Genomic DNA, 14,165 nt, shown 5'->3' on the forward strand with positions numbered 1-14,165 from the left:
CAGGGTCTGCCACATGACTGTGGCTGAAATGATTGGTTCGTTTGGGCCCCCACAAAACAAGCTGGCAATTAATCAGTCCCTGCACAAACTGGCCCTACAGAGGCAAGATGCCATCCTCATCCTCCTCATCCACCGATTCCTCACCCTCTTCAGTGTTGTGTACATTCTCATCCTCACAGAGTATTAATTTGTCCCCGCTGGAATACACCACCACAGGTCCCTCTGTATGTTCTGGAGGCTGGTCTCCCTGGAAGAATTGATAATTCATTTCGATGAACATCATCTTCTCCACATTTTGTGGAAGCAACCTCCTACGCATTTCGATGACAAGGTTCCCGGCTGCACTAAACACTCTTTCGGAGTACACACTGGATGGGGGGAAACTTAGGTAAAACAGAGCCAGTTTGTACAGGGGCCTCCAAATTGCCTCTTTTTCCTGCCAGTACAGGTATGGACTGTCTGACATGCCTACTTGGATGCTGTCACCGATGTAATCCTCCACCATTCTGTCAATGGTGACAGTATCATATGCAGTGACAGTAGACATGTCAGAAATTTTTGCCAGGTCCTCCAGATGTCCAAACTTGGTCCTGCCTGCCCTGCATCACCGTCAGCGTGTTGCTTAGGATACCTAAGTTGTTTCCTGGCAGCCCCAGTTGCAGGAGAAAATGAAGAAGGAGCTGTTGATGTGTCTCGTTCCGCTTCAGCTGACAGTGTTTTCATCAGCAGGTCGTTGCACCTCTGCAGGCTTGTGTCGACCAGAGAGAGAGAGAGGTTTTAAGCCTAGGATCGAGCACGGTGGCCAAAATGTAGTGGTCTGATTTCAACAGATTGACCACCCTCAAATCCTGCAAAGCGAATGAAGGGCTTCATCCACAAGTCCCACATGCCGAGCGGAATCGCTCCGTATTAGCTCCTCCTTCAGTTTCTCCAGCTGCTTCTGCAAAAGCTTGATGAGGGGAATGACCTGACTCAAGCTGGCAGTGTCTGAACTGACTTCACGCGTGGCAAGTTCGAAGGGCTGGAGAACCTTGCACAACACGGAAATCATTCTCCACTGCGCTTGAGTCAGCTGCATACCCCCTCCTTTGCCTATGTCATAGGTGGATGTATAGGCTTGAATGGCCTTTTGCTGCTCCTCCATCCTCTAAAGCATATAGAGGGTTGAGGTCCACCGCGTCACAACCTCTTGCTTCAGGTGATGGCTGGGCAGGTTCAAGAGTGTTTGCTGGCGCTCCAGTCTTTGGCACGCAGTCGCTGAATGGCAAAAGTGGCCAGAAATTTTTCAGGCCACCCAAAGCGTCTCCTGCACGCCCCTGTCATTTTTCAGAAAATTCTGCACCACCAAATTTATTGTGTGAGCAAAACATGGGACGTGCTGGAATTTGCCCAGATGTAATACCTGCACAATATTATTGCCGTTGTCAGATATCACAAATCCCCAGGAAAGTCTAAGTGGGATAAGCCACTGGGCGATGATTTCCCTCAGTTTCTCTAAGAGGTTGTCGGTGGTGTGCCTCTTACTGAAACCGGTGATACACAGCGTAGCCTGCCTTGGAACGAGCTGGCGTTTCTGAGATACTGCTACTGGTGACGCTGCTGTTGTTGCTGCGTAAGGCGATACATCTACTCAGTGGGCTGTCCCAGTCATATAGTCCTTAGTCTGCCCTGTTCCACTTGTCCACATGTCCGTGGTTAAGTGGACATTGGGTACAACCGCATTTTTAAAGACACTGTGGACACTTTTTCTGACGTCTCTGTACATTCTCGGTATCCCCTGCCTAGTGAAGTGGAATCTAGACGGGATTTGGTACCGGTGACACACTACCTCCATCACTTGTCTAAATCCCACTGCACTAATGGCAGATACTGGACGCACGTCTAACACCAACATAGCAGTCAAGGCCTCAGTTATCCGTTTTGCTTCAGGATGACTGCTGTCGTACTTCATCCTCCTCGCTAAGGACTGTTGGAGGGTCAATTGTTTAGTAAACATAGTGGTGTTCCTACTTCCTCTCTGGGATGATGAACGACTCCCAGCAGCAACAGCAGCAGCATCAGCAGTAGGCATAGCAAAGCAGGATCCTCCGGAGGAATCCCGGATAGGAGAGTCAGTCAGTGACATGGCCTGCAATACTACTTCTGATCCTGACTAAGGAAGAAATTGATGAGGAGGGAGTTGACGGTGTGGTTTGCAGGCGCTTGGATACAAAAGGACAAAGGGATTAAGGTGTCCCTGGACTACTTACGTCTTAGCCAAAGTTTCTGAACTTGACAGTAACTTTTTATGAACGCACTGCAGATGACGTATAAGGGAGGATGTTCCTAGGTGGTTAACGTCCATACCCCTACTTATTTCACCTTTACATATGGTACATATGGCAAGACAGTTGTTGTCCGGATTTGGATAAAAATATTTCCAGACCAAAGAGGTGGAATGCTTGGTCTTCTGCCCAGGCATGACCGTGATGGGCTGTATCATCCCACGGACAACAACTGTCTCCCCCGGAGCCTGATTTAAACAAACCACATCACCATCAGCATCCTCCTCGCCAACTTCCTCCTCAGCGCCAGTTACACCAGTATCCTCATCCTGTTGTACTTCAACAGTTACATCTTCAATTTGCATATCAGCAAGTGGACTGTGGGTGCTCCTTTCAGCACTTGCAGGGGGCGTGCAAATGGTGGAAAGAGCCACCTCTTCCCGTCCAGTGCTGGGAAGGTCAGGCGTCGCAACCACCACCACACTTGGACTCTCCTTGGGGATTTGTGATATCTTCTTAGAATGCACAGTTCTTCGCTGTGCTTTTGCCAGCTTAACTTGTTTGATTTTTTTAGCGGGAGGAGGGCTTCCATCATCATGTGAAGCTGAACCACTAGTCATGAACATAGGGAAAGACCTTAGCCGTTCCTTGCCACTCCATGTCGTAAATGGAATATTGGCAAGTTTACGTTTCTCCTCAGATGATTTAAATGTTTTTTTCAAGGTCATTTTCCAGAACTTTGTCATTTGGGATTGTATGTGCCCTCTACTATGACATTGGGCATCGGCCTTGGCAGACGACGTTAATGGCATGTTATCGTCTATGTCATGACTAGTGGAAGCAGCTTCAGCACTAGGAGGAAGTGGTTCTTGATCTTTCCCTATTTTATTTTTATCGGAGAAAGTTTGGTCCTCCATTTATGTTATATTGATATATACGTGCGGCTAAGGCGCACACAAACACAGAAAAATTTTTTTTATTTTTGTTGGAGACTAGTGCACTTTGTGGGTTACACCACCCTTTATGAAATGAGCCAGCCGGCTCTTTACTTATGGGACACAGGCGCACGCTTGGCGCTACTCCTTTGTTGATGCACGTGCAGCTACAGCCCACACAATTCACAAAGACAGAAAAAAAAGAAGAATTTTTTATTCTTTGTGGAGCGCACTTTGGGGGTTACACCACCTTTTAACTGACAGACGAACGCTTGGCGCTGCTGCTTTGAGGATGCACGTACAGTGCAGACAATTCACAAACACAGAAGAAAATGTTTTATTTTTGTTGGAGTGCACTTTGGGGGTTACACCACCCTTTAACAGACAGCTTGGCGCTGCTCCTTTGTTGATGCGCGTGCAGCCACAGTGCACACAATTCATAAACACATAAAATATTTTTTTATTTTGTTTGGAGTGCACTTTGGGGGTTACAGCACCCTTTAACGGTCAAGCCAGCCGGCCCTTTACCTATGACACAGGCGCACGCTTGGCGCTACCTTGTTGATGCATGTGCGGCTGCTGCGCACACAATTCACAAACACAAAAACATTTTTTTTTATATTGTTTGGAGTGCCCTTTGGGGGTTACAGCACCCTTTAAATGGACAAGCCAGCCGGCCCTTTACTTATGGGACACAGGCGCACGCTTGGCGCTACTTTGTTGATGCACGTGCGGCTACTGCGCACACAATTCACAAACACAGAAAAAATATTTATTTTTTTGCACTTGGGGGGAGCACCCCTGATGGACAGAGCACCCCCTGGACAACACTACAGCACCCCTTTAGGACTGGGACACTGCACAGGACTTTGGAGTGGTCACAGCCCCTATGGACAACTGACTGCACAACACAGTCCAGCCAGCCCCTATGGAATTTGGAGGAGTGGACACAGCCCCTATGGACAACAGCAACACAGCACAACACAGCCAGCCCTTATGGACTTTGGAGGAGTGGACACAGCCCCTATGGACAACAGCAACACAGTACAACACAGCCAGTCCCTATGGACTTTGGAGGAGTGGACACAGCCCCTACGGACAACAGCAGCACAGCACAGCACAACACAGCCAGCCCCAATGGACTTTGGAGGAGTGGACACAGCCCCTATGGACAACAGCAGCACAGCACAACACAGCCAGCCCCTATGGACTTTGGAGGAGTGGACACAGCCCCTATGGACAACAGCAGCACAGCACAGCACAACACTACACTACACTACACTACAGAGCCCAGCCAGCCCTAACTCCCACCCTCCCTCTTCACTGTCCACAGCCGAGTGAGAAAATGGCGCCGACGCGGGTACCTTATATAGAATCCAAAACCCGCGAGACCCGGAAGGCGGCATGATGACGTTTTGCCTCGATTTCAGATCCGAGTCAGGTGGGAAAAGTCGTGCCTGACTCGGATTGGCCTCGGATCGGGGGGGCTCGGGGGGTTCGGATTTCAGAAATCCGAACCCGCTCACCCCTAATATACACACATTTCTCTATTTGGCTTTATCCCTTAAACTGATAATAGTAAGTGTCATCCGTGATAGCACTAAGCAACTTTAATTAGCAACCGGGCAAATTGGCTTTATTGGTCCAGAGACCGAGTTATGCATACATGAATCTTTAGCATGAGGAGGAATTCGGAGCTAACACACCTTACTGCAAGCACTTGGTACATAATGCCTCACATTTAGAAAACCCAGCAGCATCTGGCTCTCTAAATAACATGTCTCTTTGACAAATAATAGAAATTAAACTAGACGAGGCAAAGCAATAGCTCTTGTCATGCTCCTCCTCTAACAACTACCAAAAATTCCTAACATTGACAGCAAGCAACAGACACGTGTAATGTAAGGCATTCAATTAAAAAACCTATGAACATGATATTTTACAGGCAATAATGAGGTTTACAAGATATAATATTGATCAGATTACTTCCACTGAACCAGCTTTATTCATACTTGCCATCTTTTTATATCTCCTCTCTGGGAGAAGCAATTATTTCCCCATCGTGCCCACTTCACTAGGAAGTGGGTGGGATGAGGGAGATCGGGACACTATTCAGAGGTTGCAGGAGGCTACCCGAAAATTCTGGAGCCTCCCGAAACTTCTGGGAGAGTAGATAAGTATGCCTTTAATCAGACATCCCAAAGAAAAGCAATAGTTAAATCGTTTTGCTGATTTTCAAATAAATGTATGTTTCCCTAACCAGACTACTGAATTTGTCTCATGTAATAATTAACTTGCATTCTAGAGCTTGGATCCAGTAACTAATGCCATCCCTTCCCAGCAATGGTGGTCAGCAGACTGTGGCCCTGATTCAGAGCCGGACACTCTGACAGAGCATTCGCTCTGAATCAGGGCCGTCCCTGCTCCTTTTTGGAGCGGCCTCCTGGCCGCTCGCATATCTGTGTGTGACCACCCACAGCTATAGCGAGCGGCCAAAATGATGGTCGCGATGGTCAAGACCATCGCGACCATCGGGCTTGCGATGAAACCCTGCGGTAGGGTCTCGCTGCCGCAAGCCCAGGAGTGCTTTTGGCACTCCCACTGACATTACTAGTGATGTCAGTGGGGCCGGACCCAGACGGTAGGCGTTCCCATGGGAACGCCTCCGTCTGGGCAGCCACACCCCGGCACGCCCACCAAAGGGGGCGTGCTGTCAATCACCATCGACAGCACACCCCCTTTGGTGCGAGAACCATAACGACGGCTTGGACGTCGTTATTTGGGTCTCGCGCATGCGCACGACGGAGCCACCTCCGTCGTGCGCATGCGCACTTGGGCACCATCGACCCGCTTGCGAGCACTCAGCGCTTGCGAGCAGGTCAGTATCAGGCCCAGTGTCCCGCATTAGCGATCACTTCACTTATAACACTTCACTGGGGCAGGCTCCTTTTAGAGTCCCTGTCTTTGCATGTGTTTTTTGATACATCAGGGCTTCCTTAATTTCATATTGCCTCAATAAGCAGCAATAAGATTTTGTAATTGTAAGAAACTGAGTCTAAAACCCAATAACTGAAATATATGCCACTATATATAGTGTAGTGTCTGAAATTCCCTCTCAAAACAATGTGCACGGTTGCTTTTATACTAATGCTGTCCAACAGGCAGTGGGCCTCATTCCAAGATTTATGTAAATTGGATATTTATGTAAATCTCCTATGTTTAAAGATCTGTGCATGTGCAGGCGCCACACTGCGCATGTTCAGATCTGTTTTTGTGTCTGTTTTTCTCGCAATGCCCCAAAGTAGCAGCATGATTGACAGCATTTGGGAACGGTGACTGAGATCATTCCAGAAAATGGGGGTCTGCCAGCCCCATTTTCTAAGTGTGCCAAAGCCAGTGGCTACGTCCATGGGCGCAGCTTCACTGACCCTGGCAGCGTGATTTTGCTAGACATCCTGAGTAACCTAAAGCTGGCCACACACTAGACCAACTTGCATCCAACCAGCCAACTTGTTGATTGGTTGGAATGAAAATCTGGTAAGGAATAGGAGTAAATGATGATCAGCAATTTGCTCCTAAATGCCAGAAAACAGATGAAAATGGTCATTCAGACAAGTTTGTTAAATGTTTGATCTAAACTATTTGTTCAAACAACAGTTTTGGTCCATTTTCCAGCGTTTGGGAGAAAATTGCTGACTGTATACCTTACCAGATTTTCATTCCAACCAATCAACTAGTTGGCTGGTTGGACAGATAATCTTTAGATGTGTGGCCAGCTTTAGGGTTACTCAAATGTCAGATGGCCCATGCAGTTGATCTGATGGCTGCATCTTTGACGTATCATAGGATCAGAGAAGCCGGCAGTGATTGTCTTTTAACTTAAGACGCCTCCTACAATTTTTGCACACTTTAGCACAGCGTACAAAGAGAAGCAGCAGCTGTGCTATAGCATACATCTCTGAATCAGGCCGTATGCTCTGAAGCTCATTAACTTAGTTTTATTTAAAGACCACTGGGTCTAACCGAAGTCTAGTTTTAGGATTGAAGTTTATTAGTGTCTTTTTAGAGACAGATGGGGCTGATTCTGAGTTGAAGTTACTTTTTATGAGGTCGCGGAAGCCAGATGCACTACATTATGCTATTGCGAGATGCCATACAGTCAATGCGAGAATCCACGTGGCTTCAAGAGGGGAGCCAAGCCGCCCATTGATTTCACTCCATCCGCCATAACCATCATCAGGTGCAAGAGATTCGTCTGAAACAAGTTTGCATTCTCCATAAGCACAACTCTCACAGATCCTTAGCTACATGCCAATGACACTCCCACAGATCCCTTGCAGCAGCAGTCTCCAGAGCCGGCCCTAACCAATTAGGTGCCTTAGGCAAGATTTTGGCTGGTGCCCCCATCAGATAATCCCAGGCTCTCCCCTCACAGCACCCCTCTCCCCTCACAGCAAACTGCTAGAACTAAAGAAAAAGGTACAGGTGTTAGGGGAAATTTCCTTATACCCCCACCTCAGAAGGCATTCTATAGGGCACATTCTCCCCTCACAGTACTCCTCTTCCCTCACTGCACAGCACCCATCATCCAACACAGTACCTCTAGCAACACAGATTACAGCAGAGCACCCCTCTCCCAGCACAGCACCCCTCACAGCACAGATTACAGCACCCCTCACCCAGCACAGTACCCCTCACAGTTCAGATTGCAGTACAGCACCCGTCAGCCAGCACAGTGCCCTCACAATACAGATTACAGTACACCTCACCCAGCACAGTACCCCTCACAGTACAGATTACAGCACAACACCACTCACCCAGCACCACTCTCCCAGCACAGCACAGATTACAGCACAGCACCCCTCACCCAGCACCACTCTCCCAGCACAGCACAGATTACAGCACAGCACCCCTCACCCAGTATAGCACCACTCTCCCAGCACAGCACAGATCACAACATCCATCACCCCTCACCCAATACCCCTCTCTCAGCACAGCAACCCTCTCCCAGTACAACACCACTCACCAAGCACAGTACCCTTCATAGCACAGCACCCATCACCCCTCAACCAGCACAGCACCCCTCACAGCACAGATTACAGCATAGCACCCATCACCCCTCGGACGGGATCGGTATGATGTTCAAATCCCGACAGCTGAAGCCCGGCAGAGGTGAAGATCCTGACTGCTCTAAAGGTAAGTATAAACTAACCTAACCCCCCCTAACCCTAACCCTCCCTTAGGGGTGCCTAACCCTAACCTCCCCCCCAAGTGCCTAACCCCCCTCTAAGTGCCTAAACCTAATCCCCCCTTCCCCGCTGCCTAAACCTAAGCCTCCCGGGGGAGGGTTCCTAACCCAAACCTCCCCCTGGGGGTGCCTAACCCTAACCCCCCCTTCGCCTAGCCTAAACCTAATCCTCCCGGGGGGTACCTAACCCTAAGTCCCCCCCAGGGAGCCCCTAACCTAACCCTCCCCCCTGCGGCTGTCCGCACCCGGCGCCCGGCTTACCTTCGATTGGTAAGCCGGGTTTTGGGCTCCCGGCTTAGGTAAAATGACAGGCATCGGGATCTCGACGCCTGTCATTTAATTACCGTAGGCCACGTCCCCTATGCAGCGTTATTTGGTGGCGTGCCTGCATGGCACGCCTCCAAATAATGTCAGGCTGGGGGGAGCCTCACTAGCTGTGCTTCCCCCAGCCCTCTCCCGTCACTGAATGGATGCTGGCACTGTTTTTTTATTCATTGGCTGGCTGCTGGCACTGACAGGCAGGCTGTATGTATGTGGTGGGGTGCAGCACGCCAGCACATTAGTCACACACACACACACAGCCTGGCTGCCAGTGCCAGCATCCAGCCTGAGCCCATGATGTGATGGGGGGATGAGCCATGAGCGGCATTCACTTACAGTCTTCTCCGCACCACGGACGCCCTCTTCACCTCGTCCAGGCCTCCAATGTCAGTGGTAGCGAAAGCGCAGCAGCAGCATCAGCGGGGTGGGTGGGCTGAGCAGAGCCCAGCATGACAGTGACAGCCAGGGATAATGCCGGCAGAAAATCGGCGCGCCCTCTGTAGGTGGCGCCCTTGTGCGGCCGCTCAGGTGGAATATGCCTGGAGCCGGCCCTGCCCCTAGGCATTCCAGGTGCCCCTAGGAATTTGCCTAAAATACCTATGCCTAGGGCCGGCCCTGGCAGTCTCCTATGCCTGTTGGGCCCTCTGTGGCGCTGCAAAAAAAAATTGTAGCTAGGCCACGCCCCCTATACCCGGGCATGGTCGTCCTCCCTAAGCCCCTGCATAGGGGAATATTTATTAACTTTATTTTTACTAAAATTCACATTATTTTAGTATCACATGAATGTATTAAACGGTAATTGGAGTACTACTTGTGAAAAATTGCTCCAAGCCATGCGTCAGTTACTACTACCTCTCCCCAGGGACCCCCGCACCCCCTCTCCCACAGTTGACACCTCGGTGATCAGTGAGTGTTCCCCTCTGGACAGCTAGTCGCTGGAGCTCCTGCATTGTGATCCCAGTCAGCTGTGCTGTAAACCGACATTTTACAGCACAGCTGAACAGGGTCACAGACGAGGAGCTCTGGCGACCAGGTGACCGGAGGAGAGAGGGGGGTGGGTCACAGGGGAGTGGTAGCGGTATTTTCTTTTGAGAAAATACCATGAGAAGTGTGCAAAGTGGGACAGAGTTTTATCGCAAGCTCTGTTCCTGTATGTGGATGTTACATCCATGTGATATTTCCTAATTTCACAATGCGAATTTAGTCGAAAATATCACACTGCAACCGCATTTTACATGCGAATTGTAGTAAATAGAGGCCATCGTGTGTTGACTATGGAAGGAAAACCAGACATAAAAATAGAAAAATGTAAATCCTTTGCTCAAGTTTCCAGAACAAATAAGCAACATAGGTAAGGTATATTAGACTGACAGAGGCCCAAACGTAATAAGGTGCGAGATTTGCAATGTGCCGAGGATTCAGTGATTTAGCACTAAGATTTCAAGCAGCAATTTTTTACAATGCCAACTAGATTAACGTTTAAAAATTACTTTTAACACATGCCTTGTGCTGAGTCAGTAGTTAGAGAATACAGGGAGCGTAACCCAGGGAGCAGGGTCCTATGAGCGACACAGTCACTATCCCACGGCTCCTGCATCTAGAAAGACACCCTGCAGCCAATACCACTTCTGCAGTTCTGCTCGAACTGTCCTGGCATCTCAGTACTTTATTGCTAGCGGTCCTCGCCCTGTCACATGACATCACGTTTGGTGGCGGAGGCGGCAGTGAGCCCTGTTTCGGCACTGAGGAGGTTAGCCTACCTTCCTGGGAGGTCTCCCAATATGGGAGTCTCCCAAGTTCTCACAGATGTTGCAACTATGACTCACCCCAAAGCAGACGTAGATACCTTTCTTTTATAGCTGTTTGGTGACATCAGTCTTCAGTGTAGGAGATAAACAGCCATTTTCATATAGCGTACCTCGTTCTATGTGCTGGACAATTGGGGACATTTTCTTATAGTGCACCTATTTCAGTACTTATAACTTATCTGTTACAAATAGCACTAATTACAGCAATGCCTCTGTGCACTTTCATGATCATTGCCACTTTCTTCGGTAAAATGGCGGCGTTAGGACTCTCTGGTCTTCACTGAACTTGTCTGTAGGCTGAGGCAGCAACTGGGATTGTGGTGCTGCTTGAACTCTACTGCACAAAGCAGTCAGCGAGTGGGATGTATCATGCATCGTATTTTGCATGCGATACATCCCGCCACTTACAGCATGCATAGCGAGAGAGTACTCCAATGAAATAAATTTGTGTCCATCTACAAGTAAATGACTGATCAGTCTGGGGTATTTATAGTCTGTGTTTTGAGCTCCGAATCCCCTTTTGGCACTATTATATGTATACCAAGGGAATATCACCTCTGGCGATAGGTATGTGATAGGACATATTTTAATAGTGACTAAAGCACTGATTGCCTATTATTGGTGTTCAGTAGTTGTGCCAATTCTAGAATCTATTGAGTCTAAGGTACAAGCACACTGAAAATTAGAAACCGCGGGACACTCCTACTTTTCTTTGGCCACTAATCCAATGAGATGATTTGGGTGGAGTGAGTATTGGGCGGAGACAAGGTTGGCTACTGGTGTGGGGCATGTCATGTGATTCCAATTTTCTCTTTTGTACTTATGTTTATTAATGGAGAATCTGGCTCATTATTATTACTATTGCTGGGCATACACAGCCAGATATAATGTTTGTCAGACCGACAGACATTTTATCTGGCCGGCAGCCAGCCGCAGATGTCGCCGGCATACATTGTGAGAGAAATCTCACAGTGTATAGCCCGACATCCGCGCTCCGCCCCCGGGGGAGGAGACATTTCCCTGTTCCTTCCGTAGGAAGGAACACAGGAAATGTCTGTCTGTCGGCCGCGCTGTGCATACACTGCCCGATGCGGCCGACAGTTACCGGGTAAATATCTCATCGGACGGGTATGCTGGACAATCCTGCATGCCCGACCGAGCAATATTTAACCCTCGGTCGCCCGCACACACGCTACAATTATCGGGGCGATCCGCCGATATCAGGCGGATCGCCCCGATAATTGTAGCGTGTATGGCCAGCATATGGTGTCATGTTATTTTGATGTATGTTTGATTTTGTTTGTTGAAAAAAAAAAATAAAGGTATCTGGTCCTGTGTTTCCTTGAGGAACTACTACCTGTGCTGTACAATGGATTACCAGCAACAATATCATCTCCCTCTAACACCATCACAGCCAGTCTCAGAGCTCCATCTACCAGAGCTGCAACTGAAACTGCAGAACTGAGCATACAGTTTCCAGATCACATTGCCTACAGCATAAGTTAGTGTTCATCACAATGTATTACATCCATTTATCACTGAAATGTATCACAACTTTCTTGTTCATTTGTTTTATTATGAAACTGTGTTGTAAAATCACATTGGTTCCCACTGCAGTGTAGAGCTATTAGAGAATAATACTTACCATTAATTTTTCCTTTTTTGACCGGAACATACAGAATGATAGCTAAAAATTGTATGTTTTTAAATGCAGAAAAAAGTTTGATGAGAAAGGATTTGATTCTTTTTTTTTTAGGTTACAGATTGTCTGTGCTTTAACGGCATGTACGGTAATAACCTAATGGTGCCCGCTGCCATGATCCAGTCCAGGGGGAAAAAATAAAATTCAGGATTAATACATATCTTTTGCTCGCCACAACAATGTGTATGAGCTGTGGGGAGAGCAGGATGCAGGAAAGCCATCTCATAATTAGATGGTGGTAACCTCCAACAAAACAGACAATAATGAAGACACAGCATCTGATGGAGAGGTGTACGTAATGTGGTTACAGTTTCAGAAGCCTACTTTAATCGTAAGTCTTATGTGTCTATCTGCCCATATTCTGAGATGCATCTATGCAATCGCATTGCCCCCAGACCTCCAGCCGAGATAACAGCCATCATCACTAGTAACAGCACTCAGGGCCATAACTAGTTGTGTGCGAGCGGTGTTGCCGCACAGAGCTCTGTGGACGGCACAGTTTCTATCCCACGGCTCCTGCATCTGGCTAGTCGGGTGACTGATCCCTGCAGCCAGAATCGCTGCTGCAGTGCCGCCCGGATCGTACTTTGGACACTCCAGACATGCACCCTGCAGCATGTGCAGTCGCCTGGAGCGTCCTAAGGATTCTCCTGGCAGTGCTGTAGTTCCCGGTGCAAGAAAACTCTGTTATGACACTAACAGTAATTACACTTGCCCCATGCTAGGTGGAGTCGATTAATCTGAAAATGGCGTGCACAATCCATATGCACCACTCAGCATAGGTTGCAACTCTGGCTACTCACCTGTAACACGCCCATGAGACAATTCTCTTACGTGTGAATGCCCAGTTGCCACCCAGTAACTCTCATTCAGCCATTGGTGAAAAGTGACTGCGATGTGTACGATTTGCGTGCATTCAGAATCAGGCCACTTGTCCAGGAGGTCAGGTACAAATAGCCTGCACCTTGTTGTATTTTGCAGGTTTCAAATAACAAGAAAAAAGGAGTGTACAATAACTGAGCATCAGTAAAAATGTTTCCAATGTGGAAATAGTTACTACTAAGGGCTCTATTTACTACAATCCGCATTTGTAATGCAGATTGTAGTGTGATATTATCGACTGAATACGCATTGCGAATTCAGGCAATATCACAGGGTTTTACTACAAATCCCTTGCAGGGACAGAGCTTGCGAGAAAGCTCTGTCCCTGCGAATCCCCTCCACACTCTAGTCACGATATTTTCGCAAAAAAATACTGTGACTAGTGCCCCGCGCATGCGCCGACCGGCCACCGCTGCTACCCCCCGCCGCTAAGCCCCGCCCCCAACACTAAGCCCTGCCACCGCAACCCCACCCTCCCTTAATAGCACTTACCTGCAGTCATCGGTGCTCCGGTGATGTCTTCCATGTCTCCGGTCAGCTGATATCCCATACTACACTGGGACCCGATCACCTGATGACTGGGCCGCAGTGCAGCATGGGAGACCAGCTGACCAGAGGGAGAACATCACCAGAGCCCTGACCACCGGTCCCTGGAGCCAGGTAAGTGAATATTTTTTTTGACTATTTTTTTTTTGCAGCTTATCAGCGTGTGGTCTGTTTAGATCACACAGCTGATCACTGGGACTTGCTCCAGGCTCTGCTCTGCCTTTTAGAGCAGAGTAGGAGTCCGGTAACTGGGGGAGACCCTGGATAACGCCACCTCCAGGTGGCGTTATTATCAAAGGACTTTCCCCGGTATTTTTTTACAATTTATTTTTAGTAACTTTGGTCGGATCACATTTCCCATTACAATTATGGGAAATGTGATCTGCTTACTAAAAATAAGTGATACTTAGGGGTTGGAGTGGAATTTTACGAATTCTACTCCAATTGCCCTGTAATAAC

This window comes from Taudactylus pleione, unplaced genomic scaffold (assembly GCF_031769625.1).
Source record: "Taudactylus pleione unplaced genomic scaffold, aTauple2 ptg000007l, whole genome shotgun sequence".
In the NCBI taxonomy this organism is placed as follows: Eukaryota; Metazoa; Chordata; class Amphibia; order Anura; family Myobatrachidae; genus Taudactylus; species Taudactylus pleione.